At 44.4% G+C, this 26078-nt stretch overlaps 1 protein-coding gene across 2 annotated transcripts in view; it reads right to left on the bottom strand.

The window, feature by feature from the left end:
• CHN1 (chimerin 1) overlaps positions 1–26078 on the bottom strand; it is a 141795-nt gene that overhangs the window by 61426 nt on the left and 54291 nt on the right. The gene's annotated exons all lie outside the window — the stretch shown is intronic.

Below are 26078 nucleotides of genomic sequence, written 5' to 3'. Positions count from 1 at the left end.
GGTACTCTCAGGGACCAGGGAAAGACCAGCAAGGGGGAGGGGCCCATGTTGAAGGGAAGCCCTCAGACATGAAACCACCAAGACCTCAGATTTTGGAGGGAAAACCAAAACCAGATGAGAAAGACTCCAAGTACAGCAGAAAATGTTATTTCTGTCAAGGAAAGGGCCATCTAACCTCAGAGTGTGAGAAATTAAAGCAGCTAAAGGGAAATTTGCCTCATGATCTGAGTGGAACCAAGCCAAAAGCTGTGTTCTGTGTCCAGACAGAGCAAAGCTCCTTGCCATTGAGGGAGCCTGTTACCATGGCTACTCAATCTGGACCAGTTACATCTGCTGATCAGGCTGGGGAAAATGGTCCTCTTGTGGAGGTCAAGCGCTGCTTACTAGTGAGGACAGATTCGCAATTGTTTGAGACCGCAGGGGTGGACGTAGGAATACTTGACCATCAGTATAGGGGGCTAAGGGATACTTGTTCCCAGGTGACCCTGTGCCATCCAGACATTATTCCTAGGAAGTATATAATCCCAAATGAGAGCTTGAAGGTGGCAGGGATTGAGGGGCAGGTGATCTCACTGCCAGTAGCTGAGGTACCTGTGAGCTTTCAAGGCTGGAGGGGAGTTTGGCGGCTAGCGATTTCATCGACTCTGCCAGCAGCCGTGCTCGTGGGAAATGACCTGGCTGAACATGCGAAACGGGTGCTAGTGATTACACGCTCACAAGCTACCACGGGGACAGTTCAGGGGGGTAATGAAGAGCCCGAGGTTGAAGCAGGTGAGGGTAGTCCCGAAGCTGTGGCAGAAACCTTAGCCACGGACAGCAAATTTGGCCAAGAGCAAAAGGCAGACACCACTCTCCGAAAGTGTTTTGAAAAGGTGACAGACACCCACCTAACACCTGAAACCACAGCGAGATTTCGCGAGAAAAAGGGAATTTTATATAGAGAGACCCTGAGGAATATCTCAAAAGGGGGAGATGGGATCAGAAGTCAGCTAGTGGTACCTGAAAAGTATCGCCCCATGATCTTACAAAGGGGGCACTCTGACATGTTTGCTGCGCACTTAAGGGTGAACAAAACACAGCAGAGAATCACACAAAATTTTTACTGGCCTGAAATAGGGAAGCAGATCAAGGAGTTCTGTAAACAATGTGATGTGTGTCAGAGGCAGGGGAATAACCGTGACAGGACCAAAGCGAAGTTGTGCCCTTTGCCTGTGATTGACACCCCGTTCAAATGTATAGGAGTGGATATTGTGGGACCTTTGCCCAAGGCCACAAAGAGGGGGAACCGGTTCATTCTCACCATTGTGGACCATGCCACGAGGTACCCCGAAGCCATTCCCTTGACTAACATCGAAACTAACACAGTGGCAGATGCCTTGGTGGGGTATATGTCCAGGATGGGATTTGCCTCAGAAATAATCACAGATTTGGGCACATCGTTTACATCAAAGCTCATGAAACGGTTATGGCAAATCTGTGAAATTAAACACAAGGAAACCACTACCTATCACCCCGAAAGTAATGGGTTAACGGAGAAGTTCAATGGGACTCTGATGCGTATGATTAGGGCTTACTTGGCAGAGAATCCAAACAATTGGGACCAGAAGCTGCAATCCCTTTTGTTTGCTTATCGATCAGTGCCCCAAGCCAGTACCGGGTTCAGTCCGTTTGAACTTTTGTTTGGGAGAAGGGTGAAAGGTCCACTTGATTTAATCAAACAAAATTGGGAGCAGATCACCCAGGATGACCCACAAGGTGTCGTGACGTATATAGACACCTTAATGAATGACCTGAAGAGAAACCTAGAGCTAGCAGCAGAAAACCTGCAAGCTCAGAAGGTCAGACAGAAAACCTGGTATGACCAGAAAGCCAGGGAGAGGCACTTTAACCCAGGGGAGGAAGTGCTTTGGCCTAGGCCCTGCAAAGAGAACAAACTGCAGCTGGTAGCCCAGAAATAAAATACTTGGGTCACATAGTAGGGGGAGGAGTGATCAAACCCCTAGAGGCCAAGATAGAAGCCGTTCGTGACTGGCCCAGACCCAACACCAAGAAAAAAGTCAAATCATTTCTTGGGTTGGTGGGCTACTACAGAAAGTTCATCCCGAGGTTTAGCGAGATGGTGACTCCGCTGACCGATCTGACGCGGAAGAAGACTGATGACCGCATCCCGTGGACCAGCGACTGTGAGGAGGCGTTCCGGAGGTTGAAGGAGGCGCTCATCCATTATCCAGTGCTGCGTGCTCCCGACTTCGACCGGGAGTTCATCATCTACACCGATGCGTCTAACAGCGGGGTAGGAGCAGTTCTTTGCCAGGAGGATGAAAATGGTGACCAGCATCCAGTGTCCTACCTGAGTAGGAAACCCCAGAAAGGTGAGAGACATTTGGCAACCGTGGAAAAGGAGTGCCTGGCCATAGTATACGCGATTCAGAAGGCCAAACCTTACATCTGGGGAAGACATTTTGTTCTGTGCACTGACCACTCACCACTGCAGTGGTTAAAGACAATGAAAACCCATAATAGTAAACTTATGAGGTGGGCTTTAAACCTGCAAGATTTTGACTTTGAAGTGAAGGTGGTCAGAGGGTCAATGAACTGTGTTGCTGACGCCTTGTCAAGAAGACCCGACGAGTGAAGACGGCGAAGAAACCATGGACTATGTATATTTTGGTGACCAAAAGTTAAATGTACCTGTTTATTGAACAGGCTTGGTTTGTATTAATAAAGGTAACTTAATGTATTGCAAATGTTAATGTTTAAATGCCTAGGTGATATGTTTGACCTAGAGTGAGTAAGTATGGTATTGTGTTATAATGTATAACTGTTTTGTGTTTTGATCCTGGTTGTTTTTTTGGAGAAAAGCACTTTAGCTTTTCCCCTGCAAAACAACTTATAAAGAGGGGAGGTGTCACATACAGCACTGATGGTACCTGTCTGTCATGGGTTTGGAGGGAAAGTTCCATCCTATGGGGAGTGGAAGGCGGGACATCAGGGGGGAGGAGCTGTACTGTATATATATTTGGAGCTTGTGTGGAGAAGTTAGGAGATAAGAGTTGGAGTCTGTGTGTCAGACTGGGTACAACTGTGTGTCAGTTAGTACATACCTGATAGGTTCAGGTCTCTATCTAGGTAGCCAGAACTGATAGGTTCAGGGTCTGTGCGTTACCTTAAAGTGTTCAGTGGGAACCAATCTGTTGTGGGTATATGATTGGGACTATGCCACGTTACAGTACCTTATTTACCTGATCCTTTTATTTACCCTGTTTGTTATTTCAATAAACCTTGTTCTTTTGTTTAGTAAAATCCATTCCTGGTCTGTGTGACTCCTTATAGGGAATGGTTGGTGGCAGCATAATTATAGGGTGGTATACTCCAGTAGGTCTGGGGTTGTCACACTATCTTATCTCAGTAACTTTTTAAAGCGGCAGAAAATCTGGTGAGAGGGATAGCTGAAGAAAGTAACTTTTTAAAATTATACTTTAAGAATATTTACAACCTGGCGTTATAAGCTTAAGAGACCTTCCTGCAAATTAAGTGCGGACATTGTTTTGACTATCCAGAGCATTTGGAATGATTCCCAGAAGATGTGACCTTGGATATACTGTTGTTGCTTAAGTCTGAAAAACTGTTTATTTCCTCGTGAGCTTCTGGCTGGGAATTAACCCTAAAGTTGACTTTTCAAAAACTGTTCCTTGGGTCGAATTTGGTTCAGCTTTACATAGCAAAAGCGGAACTCATGAAATGACTCTGGAAATTTGGAATATCTGTTTATAAGCATCTAGGCAGCAGAAACAGAATGGCACAACAAGGACAATTTTGGAATGAAGTAAAATCTATGCTTCAAAAAATATTAACGACCATGAGATCTCATTATCAAGAGGCAAAATTATCTAATCAACATCAGAAGGACTATAGTCCACAAGCAACAGGAAACAAGGAAGGAAATGGGAGTATCACAGATGATGTATGCCAAACCAAGCAGCAGCTTGAGAAAGTTAACCTAAGAGAAACATCAGTCTTGGACCAGAGGAGAGTACTAGGGGAAGACAAGGGGAAAGAAACAGCAAAATTAACCAAAAAAAGCCTGGAAGACTCATTGAAGATAGACCAAGTACAAAAGGAGTCAGTGGACATAAATCAGAACTACAAAATGGTGTCAGAGGACATGAAAGATGACAGAATGTTTAGAGATACAGCAGGGAATGAAAAAAGAGGAATCAGAGAGGGAATTACCTAGAAAGATGAAAAAAGGGAAAACAAGGAAGGGCCCCTTAATATTGGAATCATATTTATATTTATCATCTGGATCTGTAAAAGGGTATATTCTATATATTAAAAGGAGAACTAAATTGAAATAAGGGAGCCCGAATCAGGGTAAAGATGTAATATGGTGATTTTTTATTTTAGGCAAACTAAACTAGATATAAAGCTGGGTCATGGATCTGGAACCACTTTCAATAAGAATGTTATTAGAAGATCCTGAGAACTTTATATAATATGAGAGTAATATTACGATAGTAGTTATATTATATACTAAAATCTGTATATGAATGGTTTGAAAGATGGTTGGAATTTGGGGGGATAATCGGGAAGACACTGAGATGTAAAAAACAAATAATTGCAAGCAAGTATGTAACATGATGTTTGACAAGCACAAACAATGTAGATAGATCGGGACACCTTAAAGCCTGACTGTTACCTTTAGTAAGTACCAGCCGCCGCAGAGCTACTTTTGCTGACATAACCCCCCCCACACACACACACAATGTGCTCTACCTCTTCCCTCTGCAGCCCCCTGAACTGTGGCAGAGGTGAGCATGGACATGCAAAACTGCAAACTCAATTTGTAAAACTGTGAAAGGCTAAGTAACGACATGGATAACATTTCAGTTGTTTAAACACAACTCGCAAAACAGCATAATGTCATTCATATATACAGAGGACGGGGAGAGTATGCAGACGCAATGTATTCGGCCACTCCCCAGTTACCTAACAACTGCAGTCTTGAGCTATACATGAGCTTCAGTGAGCTCTTGTAAACTGTTATTAAGGTTGACTCGGGTGCACTGACAGTGGGGAAGCGACTTGTCTTCCTCTGAAGTATTCCCTGCTTTGCATGGAAGAAAAATCTCGGCAGGAATTATTTCCTCAGCATGAAAATATATCATTACCCAGTCTTTGAATATTTTTCCAAAACTGCTGAAGGTACAGGAGCAGGTGGAGGGCTGTTGCTAACAGAACAGCCAAAGATAATCTAGGAATTCAGGCCAAAAGGAGACAGAACTGATGATAAATCACAGATTGTGGTGGGAGGCAGCAGTGAGGCTAAGGAGAACAAGAACACAGCAAGAACCATATTGGAAGGGAAAAGAGATAAAGCAAAAAAAGCGTGCTGCTTATACACCGCCCCACAGTGCTTCAAGCACTCTCTGGGTGGTTTACAATTTAATTACGCAGGCTACACATTGCCCCACCAGCGAGCTGGGTACTCATTTTACCGACCTCGGAAGGATAGAAGGCTGAGTCAACCTTGAGCCGGCTACCTGGGATTTGAACCCCAGGTCGCGAGCACAGTTTTAGCTGCAGTACAGCTGTTTAACCACTGTGCCACGAGGCTCAGTCTGGGAGAGGATCCAAACATCAGGTAATACATTGTTCTTTTATTCTAGAAGATTGTTAGCAATAAAGGCCAAAATAACAGCCATATCATTATTCACATCATTGAAATGTGAGGGAATATCTGTACTCCATGTTGTTAGACTGCTCTTCCCATCGTCCTCACTACTATGCACAAAAGCTAATATGAGCTACAATCTGACAACACCTGGAGAACAGCACATTCCCCAAGCTAGAAGAAGGGTAAATGAATCATAATTATCTGCTGACAAGGTGATTCTAACTGATGGCAACCCTTGCCAGAGTTTCCTAGGCCCAAAGTACTCAGAAGTGACTCAACCATTTTCCTTTTTTATAGGAGCTACACAGGGCTCCTTCTTTTCCTACATGGCACAGCGGGGAATCGAACTCCCAAACAGACAGGTGCTCCTGCTCATTAAGCTTTCCAGCCAGCAAAGTGGAAATACTATCTACACAGACAAGGTGGACGACCTTGCCCCTTATCATTTCAGTCATTATACATCAGAAAGGCTGGATTTGCTACGAAGCACCCGTTCACAAGAGGCCTGGCTCATTCTGCAATATTTCAGGACATAATCAAAATCATCTTGTTCCCAACAGGTCTGAAAATCTGCAAATACCACCTCAGATGAACAACAACACATGATATACTACACCGTGTTGTGATTTATTTAACATATTCACTTACTTTGGGCCCATTAAACACAACACCCTATCCCCCCTCCAGCACTGCCTGCAGCCACTTTAGTTGACAATTTGAGTACCATTTCATCAAGTCATAAACACACATTTCTTCAACCGTAAAACTCAAGGGAGGATGATACGAGGGATCTCCCATCCTATCACTTGCCAGACTAAGACCTGCTTAGCTTCAGCAAGGTAGCTGTGTCCTACGTTTCTCAGCACTCCACCATGTACTTGCCCTCCCTCTTCCCCTCCTTCCCTCTTCTGTTCCTTTTACCCAATTCATATTTAGGTTTTACTAGGCGTGCAGATTATTCATGTGTAGAAGGGAGCATTCCAACCCCACCTCCATTTCACTGCAGCTTCCATCACACTCCTATACATCAAGGCAGTGAATCTGAACAGGGAGAGCCTTCACTATCCATGGAGCAGCTCCCCGTGAGAATGGGCAATCCAGAAAAATCAGGGCCTTGGTTGACAAAAGCCCCCAGGGCCAGTGGAAGTTTCCTTCCTTCAGACACAATGACCTCCAAACGTAGGAGAGCAATGGAGCCATGGAAGGAAGGAGATGGGTGCAGATCACCCTCCCCTCCATGTGACCGCTCTATAGAATTTCTCTCTTTAATTTCCCTTCTGACCTTCACGGCATACTGTATATTCAAATATATTTCAAATTTCTCCACAGCTTTCAAACAAAGTTACCAATCAAATTAGCGTGCACACTTTATGTTTTGGTGCCTGTTTTTTTTATTGCATTTCTGAAAGCACAACCATAAGACTTGCAGCAAAGGAAACCATGGTAACTAGGTAAACAGTCCAGAAAGAAAAAGCTAAACAGCGTCCAGCAGCACCTAGCATCAGAAAAGAACAGAAAGTGCTCCTGCACTCCGACGCCTACCACTGGCACAATTCCTCCTCATCCCTTTTTTTATTTTTGTCCTAATTAAACAAGCTTCTAACCACAAAGCTGACACTGGGGATGATGTCTTATTGTTGTCATCCTCTCGTACAGGTCTTTGCATCAAGCAGCCTCTACTATTTAGCTGACTTTAAAAGCAGATTTAATACCCTCTGGAATTAATTAGGAATTTCCTGTTCTTTTTAGCTGCAAGGTATTTCTGATTTACATTACAATGTATTCGGCAACACTTTTACTCATATTAGCAGAAACATATGCAAGAATTGGCTTTGACTAGTGGCCCCCAACCCCCTTTAATAAGATTTGCTTCTCTGATGCAGGGAAATAACTGACAACACTCTTATTTTATATTAATGACTAAGGTTTCTTTCTTTCTCTCCTATAGGCAACAACTGAAGCTGCAAGTATTCATCTTTTAATGAATCATATTAAAGCTCCCAAATTTTATATTCCTAGCTCAGAGAAGTACATTCTCCTTGATTCTATGGTGTTTAACTCTGATGCCTGGGCACCAGCATGTTACAGATGGGATGGAGAACTACATGTCACAGAGCAAAGATCAACACCCACCCCTTACTGACTGCAAACGTGTGCTATCAGGATTGCTCCCCTAGACTGGTGAGCACCCTTGATTGAAATACCGCCTTGGCACAGGTCATGATTTTGTTTTCAGCTGGGAGACACCACCACTGGGATGGTACGGCTTCACTATTCACACATGGTTGTTGCACAGCACAGAAAAAGTTATTGAAAAAGCTAATACATTGGCATTGCTTTTAAAAAAGAAATGCATCACTTCACAAGTAAAAATGGTCTTCATTACCAATACATTTCCTTTAAGTAAATTTTTAAAATTGCATAAAATAGGGGGGAAAGACCCAAGCCCAGATCTTTCAAATGTCTAGGTATGACTCACCCAATAATGTCTTGGAAAGTAACATGTTGTAAGTACGTCATTACTTGCAATGCGTTACCAAACTCCAGAGCTGACTTTACTTCAGTGAAGGTGCCTAACAATACCTCTGAATGCAGCAGAACGGTAGTATAAGTTCAGATGAAATGTAAAATATAGTATTACTGTAAATTAAAATTACTGTATAGTATGTTAAAGCTACATGATACTAGTCAATGAACCATTATCTTCTCCTCTACATTTACAGCACTTTCAGAGGTTTCCTACATTTGGGCTCTGTTGGACTTCTGCAATTGTTGGCCAACTAAATCAACTTGATTTAAACCACAATTTAAATAAAAAAATCATTTTTAATTTAAATTGTAAAAAATATGATTTTTTTAAACATTTAAATTGTGATTTAAATCAAGTTGACTTAAAAATCAAATCCACCCTGTTCAATAGTAAGTCACAGCTAAACTGGGCCCATTGAATCTGTGGGGATTTGGTGAGTCAACACCTCTGTAGGTGCTCCTGATTCTTATGTACCTAGATACTGAGCTCTAGCTCAATATTTCCCTTCCTTGGGTAACCCAGGTATTCTTAGACTGCAACTCCCAGAAACCCTGGGCATCACAGGTAGTGGTGAAGACTTCTGGGCATTGCAGTCCAAGAACACCTGGGTTACCCAAGGTTGGGAGCCATTTCTCTAGCTGATGCCTGCTCTGGTACTGGAGAGCTGAAGGACTGCACAGTGCAGCCTCATCCCTCCCTCCCTTCCCCTCTTTGATATGGAATGGAAGGTCTGCCCTCCCAGCGAGGGACCCCAAAATATTTTTGTGATCACGGGTAGAGGAAGATATGGCGTTGGCACAGTCCCTACTCGTGTCAGAAGAATGATGGACAGATGTCTGAAGGCTGTCCATTGTTCTGAGACTGTATCCAACCCTCAGTATCGAGGCAGCCAGACCAGCCGGCCTTCCACTCTACGCCTGGTGTTGCTGAACGCCAAGTCTGCATCCAATAAGGCCCAGGTAATCCATGACCTAATCCTGGAGGAGGATGCAGACCTGGTATGCATAACCGAAACATGGATGGGCGGAGAGGGGGGTCCACCCCTCGCACTCATCTGTCCGCCCGGTTATGCTGTCCAACACCAGGGTAGACTGGAAGGACGGGGGTGGGGGGGAGTTGCCATTGTTTATAAATCCACCTTTGAGGTTACAAGGTGCTCCTCGGTGGTAAAGCCGGGCCTGGAGGCCCTCCACGTGTCGATTGGGGCCAGGGACGGTATTGGGATCTCGCTGGGCTACCGTGCTCCCCGCAACCCAGCCATTTCCCTACCAGAGCTGGTGGACTTTGTCTCCACAGCACTACTGGGTTCCCCGAAGCTGTTGGTTTTGGGGGATTTCAACGTGCATGCGGGGGCAGAGCTCTTGAGTTCTTGGAGACCATGGCCTTCTTGAACATGTCCCAACATGTCATCGGCCCCACCCACGTGGGCGGCCACACATTTGACCTGGTCTTTTCCTCCAATTGGAGCGAGAGTGGTCCGATGGTGACCGACCTCGAGTCGGTTCCTCTGTCATGGTCGGATCACCACCTAATAAAATGTAACCTCAACATGGCCCTTCCTCCTCGCAGGGAGCAGGGACCTATTGTTATGGTCCGCCCTCGAAGGCTACTGGATCCAACTGGATTCCAGGATGCCATGAGAGGTGTTACGGCTGACCCGGCTGGCGCTCCTGTCGAGGCTCAGACTGACAGCTGGTTCGCCGCGGCAGCCAGGGCTGTAGACATGATCGCACCTAAACACCCTCTCCAACGCAGAGCCCGCCCGGCGCCCTGGTTTAACCAGGACCTCAGGGCGTGGAAGCAGATTAGGAGATGGCTAGAGCGCAAATGGAGAAAGGACCCGACAGATCACAATTGGATAGCTGTTAAGGTCGCCACTAACCTTTACCTGGCTAAGGTAAAGGCTACCAGTCGAGCATACTTCGCTAACCGGATAAGCAAAGCGTCCAACCAGCAGGCGGAATTATTCCGTATAGTGCGCGACCTATCCGGAATTGGTCCGGATGATGGGCCTCCCCCTAGTTTTTCACCAGACCAATTTGCAGCATTTTTAAAATCTAAAGTGGAGGCCATCCGCCGGGACCTGTCGCCTTTTTTGAACACAGTGAGTCGAGCTGAGATGTCCAGCGCTCCGTCTTGCCCGGTAATTTTTGATTCCTTTCAGCCTGTCACGCCTGACTCTGTGACCAGGGCGCTTGATCGCTGCCGTGCCACCACCTCCTCCCTTGACCCTTGCCCAGCCTGGCTAATCAAAGCGGCCAGGCCTACAACAACGGAATGGGCCACTGTAATAATTAATGGGTCTTTCCTTGAGGGCAGATTTCCATCTGCCCTCAAGGAGACACTCATTAGACCCATTAGGAAGAAATCTAGTTTGGCGGCGGACGAAATTGGCAATTACAGGCCCGTCACCAATGTTTCTTTCCTAAGCAAGGTGGTTGAGAGGGTGGCGGCCAATCAGCTTCAGGCACACCTGGACGAAACAGATGCCCTGGATCCATTTCAGTTGGGCTTCAGGCTGTGCCATGGTACAGAAATGGCATTGGTCGCCCTGTGTGATGACCTATTGAGGGAGGCCGACAGGGGGAAAGTGTCCCTGTTGGTCCTCCTCGACATCTCAGCGGCCTTTGATACCATTGACCACGGTATCCTCCTGGGGAGGCTCTCTGAGTTGGGAATCGGAGGCCTCGCCTTGGCTTGGCTCCGTTCCTTCTTGGAGAACTGCCCCCAGAGAGTACAGCTTGGGGAGACTGTCTTGGCCCCGTGGAGTCTCAATTGTGGGGTTCCACAGGGGTAGATTATCTCCCCAATGCTGTTCAACATCTATATGAGGCCGCTGGGAGGGGTCATCCGGGGGTGTGGAGCTTGGTGTCATCAGTACGCTGATGATGCTCAGCTCTACATCTCCTTTCCACCCACCGCAGGAGATGCCGTTCTGTCCCTTCAGCGCTGCCTGGGGACCGTACTGAAATGGATGCAGGAGAACGGGCTGAGGCTGAACCTGGACAAGACAGAGGTACTAAGGGTGGGTGTCCCCACAGTGGGGGGCTTGGGAAACTCCCTCTCCTTCAGGGGGGTGACCCTCCCTACCAAGAATGGGGTCCGCAGTTTGGGGATCCATCTGGACCCGGCGCTCACTATGGAATCCCAGGTGGCATCCGTGGTCCAAACCGCCTTCTACCATCTTAGGCGGATAGCCCAGCTGTGGTCCTCTCTCGATGTTGGGGCCCTCACCACCTTGGTGCATGCGCTCGTAATCTCAAGATTAGACTACTGTAATGCGCTCTACGTGGGGCTGCCTTTGAGGCTGCTGCGGAAACTTCAGGTGGTACAGAATGCTGCGGCCAGACTCCTCAGTGGTGTGAAAAAATACCAACACATTTCACCCACTCTGGCCGCGTTGCATTGGCTGCCCATCCGATTCCGCATCGACTTCAAAGTGCTGATGCTTACGTATAAAGCCCTAAACGGTTTAGGGCCTCGATACTTGGCGGAACGCCTACTTCCACCAAGATCTACCCGTGTCACTCGTGCGAGCCAGGAGGTGAGGCTGAGGAGCCTAACACTGAGGGAGGCCCAGAAAGAAAAGATAAGAAATCGGGCCTTCTTGGCGGTGGCTCCTCGCCTCTGGAATAACCTACCCCCTGATATTCGTGCTGCTCCCTCGCTGGGTATTTTTAAAAATCAACTAAAAACACTGATGTTTCGGCAGGCCTTCCCCTCAGCGAATCACTAATTTCCGATTTCCCCTCTCCTTCCTCTTCCTAGTCTCTCTCCAATCTTGCCCAAAGATTTTTCCTTTATATAAACTGTTTTTAATTATATTGTTATATTTTGTTGTAAGCCGCCTAGAGTGGTCTTAATCGACTAGATAGGCGGGATATTAAATAAATAAATAAATAAATAAATAAATAAATAAATAAATAAATAAATAAATAAATAAATAAATAAATAAATAAATAAATAAATTTAATCTGCTTCTTCATCATAAGGCTCAATGTTAGTTACCTTAAAAAGCCAATATCATGAAAACAGACAGTCCAACACACACCCATAAAGGCAACAATAAAAATATCAGTTGTACACCAGGCAATTGTGCTTGAGGGCCACAAAAGCACATATGAGTACTCCAGGGGCTGCCGGAATAAATTTGCTTCATCCCCACCATGAACTGAAGCTTTTGAAACATCATTTCAGGGCAGTGTCATGTGCAACGTATCACCTTATACCCTCAGGCACAAAAAACTACAAACACTTCAGATCTGTTTTCTTATGAAGTAAATGTGTGAACAATTCTTCCCATTATCTATATGCTCTAGACTTCAGGTACGCTGATGAGTCAAGTTGTTAACCTAAGAGACCACAAGAATTCAAATGTTACCCCAGTTGCTGTCTAGATTCTCTGCTGGAGCAGATCAAAAGTTTATTTAGTCCAGTCTTCTGTCTCCCCTGGCAGGCCAAAAAAGCAGACATAAAGTCAACAGTCCTCTCCCACTCTTGTTCCTCAGAAACAGGCAAACTTAAAATGGAGCAGATCTTGTTTAATTTTTCTTTTCAGCCATAGCAAAAGGACAAGAGAGACTTGCAGCAAACAAGTAAACTTAAATGCAATGATTAATGGACACAAGATTTGGAGAGTGAAACCGACAGTGAAGAGGTGGAGGCGGTGAAATACTCAACTGAAGTTGAAAGAAAGCAGACGCCTGCTGTTTCCTTCCTATCGGGAAGGAAAGACACATTAGAGAGGTTGAAAATTCCAGCTGCAGGATACAGTGATGCTCAAAGATCAAAATATTTATAATTCAACTAGGGCATGCAACAAAAAGAAAAAAATTAACAAAAGCAAGAGAGTCCTCCAGGCTGCTTTCATAACATTAAACATCCGATGCAAGGAATTCTACAGTTTCAGCAGTATCTGACAAAGCTAAGCTACTCCTAGACAACTTACAGACAAGACTAGTACTGCTGAAAGGTGGGGAACATGTGGTCTTCCACCTGTTCTTGAACTGCAGCTCCTGTTAGATCTACCCTTTTTAACCAATGGTGGGGTATGATGAAGGCTGGAACATCTGGAAGGCCATCCATTTCCCATACTGATTTGTTTAGCCCAACCAGGATCATATTTCCCTTTTCGAAAACATTCTTTCTCGGCTATACTTTAATAACAAAGAAACACAGCCAGTGAAAGGGGAATACAATGGGATGAGCAATACAATGCTGATGTTTTCCAAAAGAAAAAGGGGGAAAGGGCGGGAGAGGAGAGAAGGGGGGAAAGGAAGAAAGAAAAAGTATCTACACACAAGCTTCAATAACCGACTTCCAAATATGCAAAAATACATTCAAATGTAAATGTCCATACAGTGGGGTCTTGACTTGAGAACTTAATCCGTATTGGAAGGCGGTTCTCAAGTCAAAAAGTTCTCAAGTCAAATCTGCATTTCCCATAGGAATGCATTGAAAACCATTTGATCCGTATCTGCTCTTTTCTGTCCATAGAAACTAATGGGAAGCTGCTATTCCGCCTTCGACCACTAGCGGGGGATATTTTGTTTCTTTTTTTCTTAGGTCAAGAAAGGTTCAGGGAAGGCAGGGAAAATAGTCCAGGCAGTACAGTACCAGGCAGTCCGAAGACTGTCTCCCACTCCACTCTGTAAACGCTGGGAGGAGTGAGGAAGCAGACAGGCACCCTTTTCACTGGCCAACAGTTAACTGAAAGTTCACATTTTGCACTTTCCCTGCCTCCCACGTGGTTTTTTTTCTGTTCTTAACTCAAATCTAAGTACTTAAGTCAAGTCAATATTTTCCTATGAGAGCGGTTCTTAAGTCAAAATGTTCTTAACTCAAGCCGTTCTTAAATCAAGACCCCACTGTATGCCATGTGTTCACATGTTGATAATGCTGTAACGTTTTCTACCAACTGAATTATAATGGGTGGACATCTATCCAGTGTTGTAGAATAGGTATTTTTGTAATAGTAAGGGCATTGAGAATCCAGTCACACTGGCTGGTGGTTCATTTTCAAGAAGCAGGTAAATAATTTTAGAGAGCATAAACATCAACACAAATCAAAGGTTGGTCCAATACAAAATCAAGATGGGTAATAACTTCTCCTCAAAATTACCCTATGACTAGACATGACCACAGCATATGACTGAGAAATGTGTCAGGAGAAACACAGTGCCATCACTTAGATGATTTGCTGAGACCTTTCCTAAAAAGACATTGTGGTGTCCAACATTTTCTAAACACATTTTTTTTTGTTGGAGAAATCGTAGCTTAAGATCCATAGATACCTCAGGTATACAGGCTAATGCTGCATTCCATGGGTTAAGCCAGTGGTTCACAACCTTGGGTAATCTAGATGTTCTCGGATTGTAAATTCCCAGAAGCCTTCACCACCAGCTGTGTGAGCCAAGGTTTCTGGGAGCTCCAGTCCAACAACACCTGGGCATGATGCATTTCTTTGTTCCATTCATCCCTAAAACCTATCTATTAAGTAACAGCAGGACCCAGGATGAATAGTTCACTGCTGGAGAATAATTCCAATAGTGAGCACAGGTTAGCAAATATGCCTGATGATATAAACGGAGATCAAGAGAACCAAATCCACCTTCACTGAATGGAAGCCGCAAAGAAATCTGAGATGCTTTGGAACGCCACCTAAACTTCAAAAATGTAATATTGATTGATTGATTTTATGGAACTATCTGTTAGCTATACAATGAGGGACTGCATGAAGCACGTATCTAATCCATTCATTTTGAGTGTGTTTATCGTCCCCAAAGGGACAAATCTAAAGATGCCCCTCTGTCCAAATCCAAGGATATCTGCAAAGCTGATTTATTAAGGTTTAAAATGATTCTCTGCGAAATACCACCAGGAATCAATATTCCAAAGGCACAACCAATATTTCCAGTCAGAAAAAAACACACTCAGTGATATACTGTCACCGTTCAGATACAGTATAGTGTCACAACTCAGGTTTCGCACAGTTAAATGAATAGCCAGAAATCTCCAAACACACTGATTTCTTTCCTTAGTACTGGAGCAGAAAACATGGGTTCAGAAATGAACAATACAGTAATATGCTTCCTGTGTTAACCAACCAGGAGCAGAGATGGTTCTTTAAAACAAACTGCAGCTCTATCTATCTTCATCCAAGCCTGGTTTCATTCCTCTCCCCTCCCCACCCACCCAAGCCAGGGTTTATTTGTCTGCTAGTGTTTACAAAAACAGAAGTGGGCTTGCAGGCACTTCCAGATTGATTTTCTGGGAATTGGTGCTGCCTGTGGCAGGTTCTGGCAGCAAAAATTGGCCAGCCACTCTATAACCTTCCAAGTATCTGACTTCTAGGAAACAAACTGATGCCTATGAAATATAAATCACACCAAAGGCAGCTTAATAATTTGCAAATCGCTAAAGAAACCTTTAAAGGCCTCAAATGAATCAAACCTTGTTATACTAGAACTGTTGCAAGATGATAGGCAAGTGGAGATTTTCTTATTGAGAAAATCCTGAATGGCTTCTCCCATTCCTATGCTATGCCCACCCAATCAGGATAGCTCTGGGGTTTAGGTCTCTGATTGCGGAGCGAGAGTTTGAGAGTTCGATACAGGGGTTGAACTCCATGATCCACAGGGCTCCTTTCCAGCTCTGCCGTTCTCCTCCTCCTCCTATTATTATTATTATTATTCAAAAACACCAGGCACAGTCAATCAAAACTATAAAAACACTGACTGATATTATATAACAGATACAAGTTTTAACCAAAAACCGAAGTACAGTAGCTGTTAACAGCACAGTATGTATGTTCTTCCTAATATAGCTGTATTTTATAGCTCTGATGGTGTGAAATACCACAAAATCCTGACTTCCTCTTTTTCTGACACCTTCTCTACCTGATATTCCCACAGGAATCATCAGGAATTTTTTTATTTTATTATCATTATCATTATCATTATTATTATTATCATTATTATTGTTGTTGTTGTTGTTATTAAGTATGTTCCTTCTTCAAAGTTCATTTTTTAGGGGAACACTTCTGAAAATGAGCTGTCACTCAGCTCTGAGAACACTCTTTTTAAAGTGACATTTTTAAAGTACAAAGAAGTCTTGTTTAGTCGTTAAGTCGTGTCCGACTCTTCGTGACCCCATGGACCAGAGCACGCCAGGCCCTCCTGTCTTCCACTGCCTCCCAGAGTTTAGTCAAATTCATGTTGGTAGCTTTGATTACACTGTCTAGCTATCTCGTCCTCTGTTGTCCCCTTCACCTCCTGCCTTCACACTTTCCCAATATCAGGGTCTTTTCCAGGGAGTCTTCTCTTCTCATCAGATGGCCAAAGTACTGGAGCCTCAGCGTCAGGATCTGTCCTTCCAGTGAGCACTCAGGGTTGATTTCCTTCAGAATGCATAGGTTTGTTCTCTTTGCAGTCCAGGGGACTCTCAAGAGTCTCCTCCAGCACCACAATTCAAAAGCATCAATTCTTCAGCAGTCAGCCTTCTTTATGGTCCAGCTCTCACTTCCATACATTGCTATTGGAAAAACCATAGCTTTGACTATGTGGACCTTGTGACAACCCCAGACCTACTGGGATATGCCACAGTTTCCCTAAGCTGCCACCAACCATTCCCTATAAGAAGTCACACAGACCAGGGATGGATTTTTAACAAATAAAGGAATAAGGTTTATTTAAATAACACACAGGGAAAATAAAATGATCAAGTGAATAAGATACAGTAACGTGGCTTAGTCTCAATCATACATACACCAGTTTGGTTCACACAGAACACCTTTTAAATAAAGCACAGACCCTGAACCTATCAGTTCTGGCTACCCATAAAGACACCTGAACCTATCAGGTAGGTACTGACTGACACACAGACTCCCACACCAGCTTCTTCTCTTCAGCTTCTCCTTCAGCTTCACATATATATACAGTACAGCCCCTCCTCCTGATGTCCCGCCTTCCACTCCCCATAGGATGGAACTTTCCCTCCAAACCCATGACAGACAGGTAACATCAGTGCTGTATATAACACCTCCCCTCTTTATAAGTTGTTTTGTAGGGGGAAAGCTAAAGTGCTTTTCTCCAAAAAACAACCTGGATCCAAAACATACAAAAACAGTTATACATTAACATACAATACCATACTTACTTATACTTACTCTAGGATAAACATATCAATTAGGCATTTAAACATTTACCATTTACAATACATCAAGTTACCTTTATTCATACAAACCAAGCATGTTTAATAAACAAGTACATTTAACCTTTGGTCACCAAAATATATACATAGTCCATGTTTCTTCGCCGTCTTCATTCTTCGGGTCTTCTTGACAAGGCGTCAGCAACACAGTTCACTGACCCTCTGACCACTTTCACTTCAAAGTCATAGTCTTGCAGGTTTAAAGCCCACCTCATAAGTTTACTATTGTGGGTTTTCATTGTCTTTAACCATTGCAGTGGTGAATGGTCAGTGCACAGAATAAAATGTCTTCCCCAGATGTAAGGCTTGGCCTTCTGGATCGCGTAGACTATGGCCAGGCACTCCTTTTCCACGGTTGCCAAATGTCTCTCACCTTTCTGGAGTTTCCTACTCAGGTAGGACACTGGATGCTGGTCACCATTTTCATCCTCCTGGCAAAGAACTGCTCTTACCCCGCTGTTAGACGCATCGGTGTAGATGATGAACTCCTGGTCGAAGTCTGGAGCACGCAGCACTGGATAGTTGATGAGGGCCTCCTTCAACCTCTGGAACGCCTCCTCACAGTCGCTGGTCCACGGGATGCGGTCATCAGTCTTCTTCCTCGTCAGATCGGTCAGCGGAGTCGCTATCTCGCTAAACCTCGGGATGAACTTTCTGTAGTAGCCCACCAACCCAAGAAATGATTTGACTTTTTTCTTGGTGTTGGGTCTAGGCCAATCACGAACTGCTTCTATCTTGGCCTCTAGGGGTTTTATCACTCCTCCCCCTACTATGTGACCCAAGTATTTTATGTCTGGGCTACCCAGCTGCAGTTTGTTCTCTTTGCAGGGCCTAGGCCAAAGCACTTCCTCCCCTGGGTTAAAGTGCCTCTCCCTGCCTTCCTGGTCATCCCAAGCTTTCTTTCTGACCTTTTGAGCTTGCAGGGTCTCTGCTGCTAGCTCTAGGTTTCTCTTTACGTCATTTATTAAAGAGTCTATATATGTCACCACATCTTGTGGGTCATCCTGGGTGATCTGCTCCCAATTTTGTTTGATTAAATCAAGGGGCCCTTTCACCCTTCTCCCAAACAAGAGTTCAAACGGACTGAACCCGGTACTGGCTTGTGGCACTGATCGATAAGCAAACAAAAGGGATTGCAGCTTCTGGTCCCAATTGTTTGGATTCTCTGCCAAGTAAGCCCTAATCATGCGCATCAAAGTCCCATTGAACTTCTCCGTTAACCCATTACTTTCAGGGTGATAGGCAGTGGTTTCCTTGTGTTTAATTCCACAGATTTGCCATAACCGTTTCATGAGCTTCGATGTGAACGATGCGCCCAAATCTGTGATTATTTCTGAGGCAAATCCCATCCTGGACATATACCCCACCAAGGCATCTGCCACTGTGTTAGTTTCAATGTTAGTCAAGGGAATGGCTTCAGGGTACCTCGTGGCATGGTCCACAATGGTGAGAATGAACCGGTTCCCCCTCTTTGTGGCCTTGGGCAACGGTCCCACAATATCCACCCCTATGCATTTGAACGGAGTGTCAATCACAGGCAAAGGGCACAATTTTGCTTTGGTCCTGTCACGGTTATTCCCCTGCCTCTGACACACATCACATTGTTTACAGAACTCCTTGATCTGCTTCCCTATTTCAGGCCAGTAAAAATTCTGTGTAGTTCTCTGTTGTGTTTTGTTCACCCCTAAGTGCGCAGCAAACATGTCAGAGTGCCCCCTTTGTAAGATCATGGGGCGATACTTTTCAGGTACCACTAGCTGACTTCTGATCCCATCTCCCCCTTTTGAGATATTCCTCAGGGTCTCTCTATATAAAATTCCCTTTTTCTCTCGAAATCTCACTGGGGTTTCAGGTGTTAGCTGAGCGTCTGTCACCTGTTCAAAACACTTTTGGAGAGTGGCGTCTGCCTTTTGCTCTTGGCCAAATTTGCTGTCTGTGGTTAAGTTTTCCACCACACCTTCTGAACTCCCCCCACCTGCTTCCGTCTCGGGCTCATCAGTACCCCCCTGAACTGTCCCCGTGGTAGCTTGTGAACGTGTAATCACTAGCACCCGTTTCACATGTTCAGCCAGGTCATTTCCCACGAGCACGGCTGCTGGCAGAGTTGATTAAATCGCTAGCCGCCAAACTCTCCTCCAGCCTTGAAAGTTCACAGGGACCTCAGCTACTGGCAGCGAGATCACCTGTCCCTCAATCCCTGCCACCTTTATGCTCTCATTTGGGATTATATACTCCCTAGGAATAATATCTGGATGGCACAGGGTCACCTGGGAACAAGTATCCCTCAGCCCCCTATACTGATGGTCAAGTATTCCTACGTCCATCCCTGCGGTTTCAAACAACTGAGAATCTGTTCTCACTAGTAAGCAGCGCTTGACCTCCACAAGAGGACCATTTTCCTCAGCCTGATCAGCAGATGTAACTGTTCCAGATTGAGTAGCCATGGCAACAGGCTCCCTCAGTGACAAGGAGCTTTGCTCTTTCTGGACACAGAACACAGCTTTTGGCTTGGTTCCACTCAAATCATGAGGCACATTTCCTTTTAGCTGCTTTAATTTCTCACACTCTGAGATTAGATGGCCCTTTCCTTGACAGAAATAACATTTTCTGCTGTACTTGGAGTCTTTCTCATCTGTTTTTGGTTTTCCCTCCAAAATCTGAGGTCTTTGTGGTTTCATGTCTGATGGCTTCCCTTCACCATGGGCCCCTCCCCCTTGCTGGTTTCTCTCTGGTCCCTGAGAGTACTTGCTGTAGGTTTCTTTAGGTTTACCTATCGATTTCCCCTCACCTAAGGGCTTTCTTATTTGGGAAATAAAATCTGCGATCTCGGCCGCTTCTGCCACAGATTTCGGTTTCCTTTCCCTCACCTGGAACTTCAGTTCCCCATGCAGGACTGAATAAAACTGTTCCAGCGCTATCAGGTCTTTGAGCTGCTGAAAGGTCTCTGTCCCCTCCTGAGATAGCCATTTCTCTAGCAGCCTCACCAGTTGGGCCCCCACTTGGGTAAAAGTCTGCTCTGGTTTCTTGGTGAGTGACCTGAATCTTTGCCTCAGCTGTTCCGCATTTATCCCATGTCTGGCAAACACCAGTTTTTTAAACTCTGCGAAATCTTTTAACAGTTCCTCTGGCATCTCTGCATAGACTTCTGCCAGGCTGCCACTGATTAAAGATCGCATAATGGTCATCTTCTCAGTTTCCCTTACTGAGAAGTCCACAAACGCCCTTTCCACTAGGGAAAAGAACACCTCTGGGCAATCTCCCTTGTGGTACACAGGGAATTTCTTCAGGTCAGTTTTAGACAATTGGCCCCCCTCAGAATCTCTATTGTTATTATTGTTCTGATTCATCAGTTCCAATTTTCTTAACTCAAACGCCATTTTCTCTCTCTCCAATTCCATTTCAAATTGTCTTTGCCTCTCCCTTTCCTGCATTCTTTCTCTCTCTAATTCGAATTGTCTCTGTTTCTCCCTTTCCTCCATTTCCCTCACCCTCAGTTCATGCTGTTGGGCTATGAGCATTTTTTTGAGTTCTGGGTTCTGCTCTCCCGTGCTGTCCTCCTGCACTGAGCCAAATTCCTCCTCAGAACCTTGGTCCACCTGTGGGTCTTTCACTTCACCCATTTCTGCCATTTGGCTTCGAGTCAAGGGCATAATCCCCCCCCCCCCAGAACAGGCTGCTTTCAAAAGTCAAGCCTCAAAATAAAGCGACCACTTTTTTTTTCTCTTTTGCCTCAGAACCAGCCTTCTATAGATTGCTGCTGTTCTTTCAGCACTAACTTGCAACTGTTGCCAGCCAGAGTCCACCCCCCTCTGCTAGGCCTCTCAGCAGACAAGCTAGATCACTGCTATTTCACTCAGCTTTGCCTCAGCTTTTTCCCGCCAAAACAGGTTGCCTCAGAGCTCCCTAATCTAGTCCCCAATCTGAGGTGGCACGTTCTTCCACTAGCGTACCTCCCCGTGAGGTAAGCCTAGAAGATTACCTACGCGCTCTCAGATTTTCCCTGACTAGACCCCCCTTGCTCTGGGCACACTTGCCAAGGCTTTGCTGGACCACTGGACAACTGGACCAGTCGTATCCCACACGCTGGACACCAATCAATGTGACAACCCCAGACCTACTGGGATATGCCACAGTTTCACTAAGCTGCCACCAACCATTCCCTATAAGAAGTCACACAGACCAGGGATGGATTTTTAACAAATAAAGGAATAAGGTTTATTTAAATAACACACAGGGAAAATAAAATGATCAAGTGAATAAGATACAGTAACGTGGCTTAGTCTCAATCATACATACACCAGTTTGGTTCACACAGAACACCTTTTAAATAAAGCACAGACCCTGAACCTATCAGTTCTGGCTACCCATAAAGACACCTGAACCTATCAGGTAGGTACTGACTGACACACAGTAGTACCCTGTCTGACACACAGACTCCCACACCAGCTTCTTCTCTTCAGCTTCTCCTTCAGCTTCACATATATATACAGTACAGCCCCTCCTCCTGATGTCCCGCCTTCCACTCCCCATAGGATGGAACTTTCCCTCCAAACCCATGACAGACAGGTAACATCAGTGCTGTATGTAACAGACCTTTGTTGATAAGGTGATGTAATTTGTGAATTCTGAAAACCTATCAAAATGTGAACAACAACAACAAATTCTATCCACCCCTAGTTCAAACGTCCGCATCATTGCATACTGAGATGGGTAGGAGGAGCATATCCATGAACAGGTGTGAACACTGGTTCATGCAAGTGCTTATGCGACTGAGAAGAGAGCACGAAGAAGGCTATGTGTCTGCACGTACACTCAAGCATGTCCATAGCCAGTACTTGACGTCACTGCTGATAACCACATGTGACCCTTGAAGGCAACTTCCAAAGCATCTGGACTCAGAGAAATCTGATAAGCACTGAGGAATGCAGGGTTAAAATCAATTCTCTATCATGTCAGTATTAAGGGCTTGATTTATTTCAGCATTAGCCCTCCAAGAAAGAACTGCTGCAAGTGGAACAGAACAACAGTATGCATGGTGGATTACAGAATATGGAAAGAAAAGTAGTCGTCCCAGTTTATATTCCACAGCTGATGAAGCCCTGGGTAGAGAACACTACTTTGCAGGTTCAGAGATTCAAACTATTTATTCACAAGAGCACATCACAACAGTCCCTCACTCCCTATATTGTTCTCTACTTGCCACATACCATTTCAGAATAACACACACAAATACACATCAATATCTAGAATGTCTTTTGAGTGAAACATAGCCAGCAATCATTCATCCTAAAATCATTTACATAATTTTAATGTTTATATGTCAAGCTTGACCACATCTTCTTCCACCAGTTTGATAACTGAACCTTGCTTTAGGGCAGCTTGAGTTCAATTGACTTGTGGGACAAATCAATCTTTATCTCTGACTTGTTAACAAAGTCATGGGGAAGACAACATTAATGCCATCATTTATCTTTGATACATAAGGTGGATAAACCAAAGAGATAAACCAAATCTAAGAAGCTTTTTGTACAGGGATTGCAGAAGCCTGTGCTGCAGGGTCAGAAGACCAAGCAGTCGTAAGATCGAATCCACGCGACGGAGTGAGCGCCCGTTGCTTGTCCCAGCTCCCGCCAACCTAGCGGTTCGAAAGCATGCAAATGCGAGTAGATAAATAGGTACCATCTCGGTGGGAAGGTAAACAGCGTTCCGTGTCTAAATCACACTGGCCATGTGACCACGGAAAGATTGTCCTCGGACAAACCCTGGCTCTATCGCTTGAAGAGCGGGATGAGCGCCGCCCCCTAGAGTCGGACACGACTGGACAAAAAATTGTAAAGGGGAACCTTTACCTTTACCTGGAACTAAACTCAAATCTAAAATCAGCTGGTGCCTGAACCTCACCCCCAATTCAAGGCTCGAACTAAGTTGTTCAAATAATATCAGTGTCAGACTGGGTGGTTTCTTTCTTTCTTTTTTTAGAAGAGCATCTCTTTTCTGAAACCTTGAAAAGACAACCAACAAAATAAAACATTTGAGACAGGACCCAGGTTAGTCTATTTATGTGTGTGAAGCACTTTTGCACCCATATGGTTTTGTTTTACTGATTTCTCTTTGCAAAAATAACGCATCATGTCTCATACAGTGCTACTCCACAGGACTGCACAATTTTGAACTCAGGCTGGTGTTGTGCATTGGCCATGGATAGGAGGGAAAGGCTAAGGAGTGCTATGCATGCATGAAATACTGCATAATAGGGTTTGAATGCACCCTACATGTTATAGCAATGTACAGGAGAAAGAAGAGAGAGTATATGTTGGGATTCCTAGTTGTCCTGTCTCTCACATTAGTTTTTCAGACAGGAAAGAAGCAAAAACTAATCTAAAGGACTTGTGGACTAGACATAATTTCAGAATTTGTAAGAGGGGCAAATATTCCAAAATTATAACTGGAAACTCCCAAATACACTAAGGATGGATACAGACGCCAGATTCTACACTCAACACACCTGATGTCTAGTGAAATTCTTCCAAAAAGTTGGTAAACATGTGTTGTTCTTCAGAGAATTAACTAGCATGGATGTCGTCTTAAACTACCTCTGATTAGTTTTACCAAGTAAATAAAGAGGATCAGTTAGTTATGCCGTGATTTTTTTATGACAATCAAAACCCAACGACAATGACTCACATGTATGTTCACATTTTTGTCACACCACATTACTACATTACGTGGAATATGGGCAACAATTCTTCTACCTGCCCTTCCCCAATTTAATACATTCTTCTTAAAGTCTATAAAACCCCTTAGACAAAGATAGTCATATTTTCTTAAGATTGACATAGATCCTAGTTTCTGCTGCTCCTGACCTGTTGTTATGGCAAGTGCAGGAGATCTTCAAGGGCAAAGATGGTCAGTGGACAACCTTTGGGTCTGTGCAATCCTTGGCAGTTTCCAACAGACTGACGGAGGTTCCCAAACCTTCTGCAAGCACTCACATCACCTCTACAGCTGCCACCTATCTTCCTAACCACTTCTCCAAGCAATATTCCCAAAAGCAGTCCATTCCCCAGCTATCATATTGGTGTCTCAACTCCTACACCTCTCCCTGGGCAAAGTTATTACAAGCACCATCATTTCTATGGCTCCACCGTTTCTACTGCTTCTCCCCCATTCTAGCTGCTATTTACCCTCTTGTCCGTTCCCCGTAGCTCATCTCTACATTCTGCCAGAAACCTGTGAGACACGCTCTTCTATCCTCTGATAGTGCTCCACATTCTCCTAAAGCTCACAGGAGGGCACTCGGCCAGCTTTCTGCAGCACAGAGATGCCTGTGTCTAAGTGAGTGGCAGTCCTGCTGGTACTGTGGTCATCACAAGTCAGTAAATGATGCAGTGCGTAACAAAAGAAAGACACAATCCTTGCTACTGGTGCATCTCTGCTTCAGTAATTTTCTTGCAACTCTTCCAGCATGAAGAAAGGAGATACTTTAATATTAGAAACTTTTTGTCAGTGGTCCTGCTGCCAGATTAGAACCGAAGGTAATGATCTGGTCATGATTTTCTGATACTACAGGCTCCCCTCTCCATCCTGAGGCTCTCAAAAGTTTTCCCCAAGCCAACAGGATCCCTACTGAGCCTCAGAACCAGATGGTAGGAGACAGGGAATGAAGTTTTACATTAAACTAAAATAAAGATTAACATTGCTGGGCGATGACATCATCAGCACTTATCCCTGGCAGAACTGTACGACAGGATTTCAGCTATTGAGTGTAACAGCTTGGCCATCAGTTTATATATACCGAATGCATGGTGGAAGGAAGGGGATCAAGTGAGGTTAGATAAGTGCTCCAGTTAGCAATCAAGTCAAAAGTGCTGATTACATATCCAACCTGTTGCCAACAATGACATGATGCTGAGACGGCACTGTGTCAAGGATAAAAGTGCATATACAAAACTTTCTTTTTCTGTACAGCAGATCGCATTACTGGATTATGGCAATTCCAACAGTTTTAGACGGATGATTTAAGAGGGCAGTTCAATTAATGATAAGGATGCTTGTCAATTTTAATAAACAGCAAGTTTCAAGGCAAAAAATCCATGACAAAGGATATCTATCTGCAATACAAGAATTTCAGCCAGAAGCATACAGCTTACAAACTAGCCACTGGCTTAAGATAACTTAGGAAAGATTTTTTTCCAGTTCTTCTTAGCAAAATAATCAGCATGGCAGCATTTTAAAAACACTGATGGAAGATGTGATTTCTAACTTCAACTCATGGAAAATTTGACCAGTTGCAAAGATAGGATTACTAGAAAAGATCTGTCATATATTATTAGTTCGTGCTTAGTAAAACTTTATATAGCTTTCCACTAACTCGATACAGGCAACACAAATTCTCACCTGTATTGACTTCTTTCATGTCTAAACTGTAGCTGGATGAAATCAAAGCCCTAGTACAAATGCTGCCCACTCCCAAGCCCAGCAGGTCTTAATGGGGAGCTCTTCCATGCCATCTGATGTCTGCTTGGAGTGAGTAGGAGTAGGGTACTACAGCATCAAAGGTATTGTTGAAAGGTACCAGCTTAGGATACCTTGCTTCACAGACCACAAGAAGGATAAACTCTTTTAAAGTACAGGGTTGAACCAAAAGCAACTGAAAGGCTT

This window comes from Pogona vitticeps, chromosome 1 (assembly GCF_051106095.1).
Source record: "Pogona vitticeps strain Pit_001003342236 chromosome 1, PviZW2.1, whole genome shotgun sequence".
NCBI classification, from domain to species: domain Eukaryota; kingdom Metazoa; phylum Chordata; class Lepidosauria; order Squamata; family Agamidae; genus Pogona; species Pogona vitticeps.
This window is presented reverse-complemented; position numbering and strand designations above follow the sequence as displayed.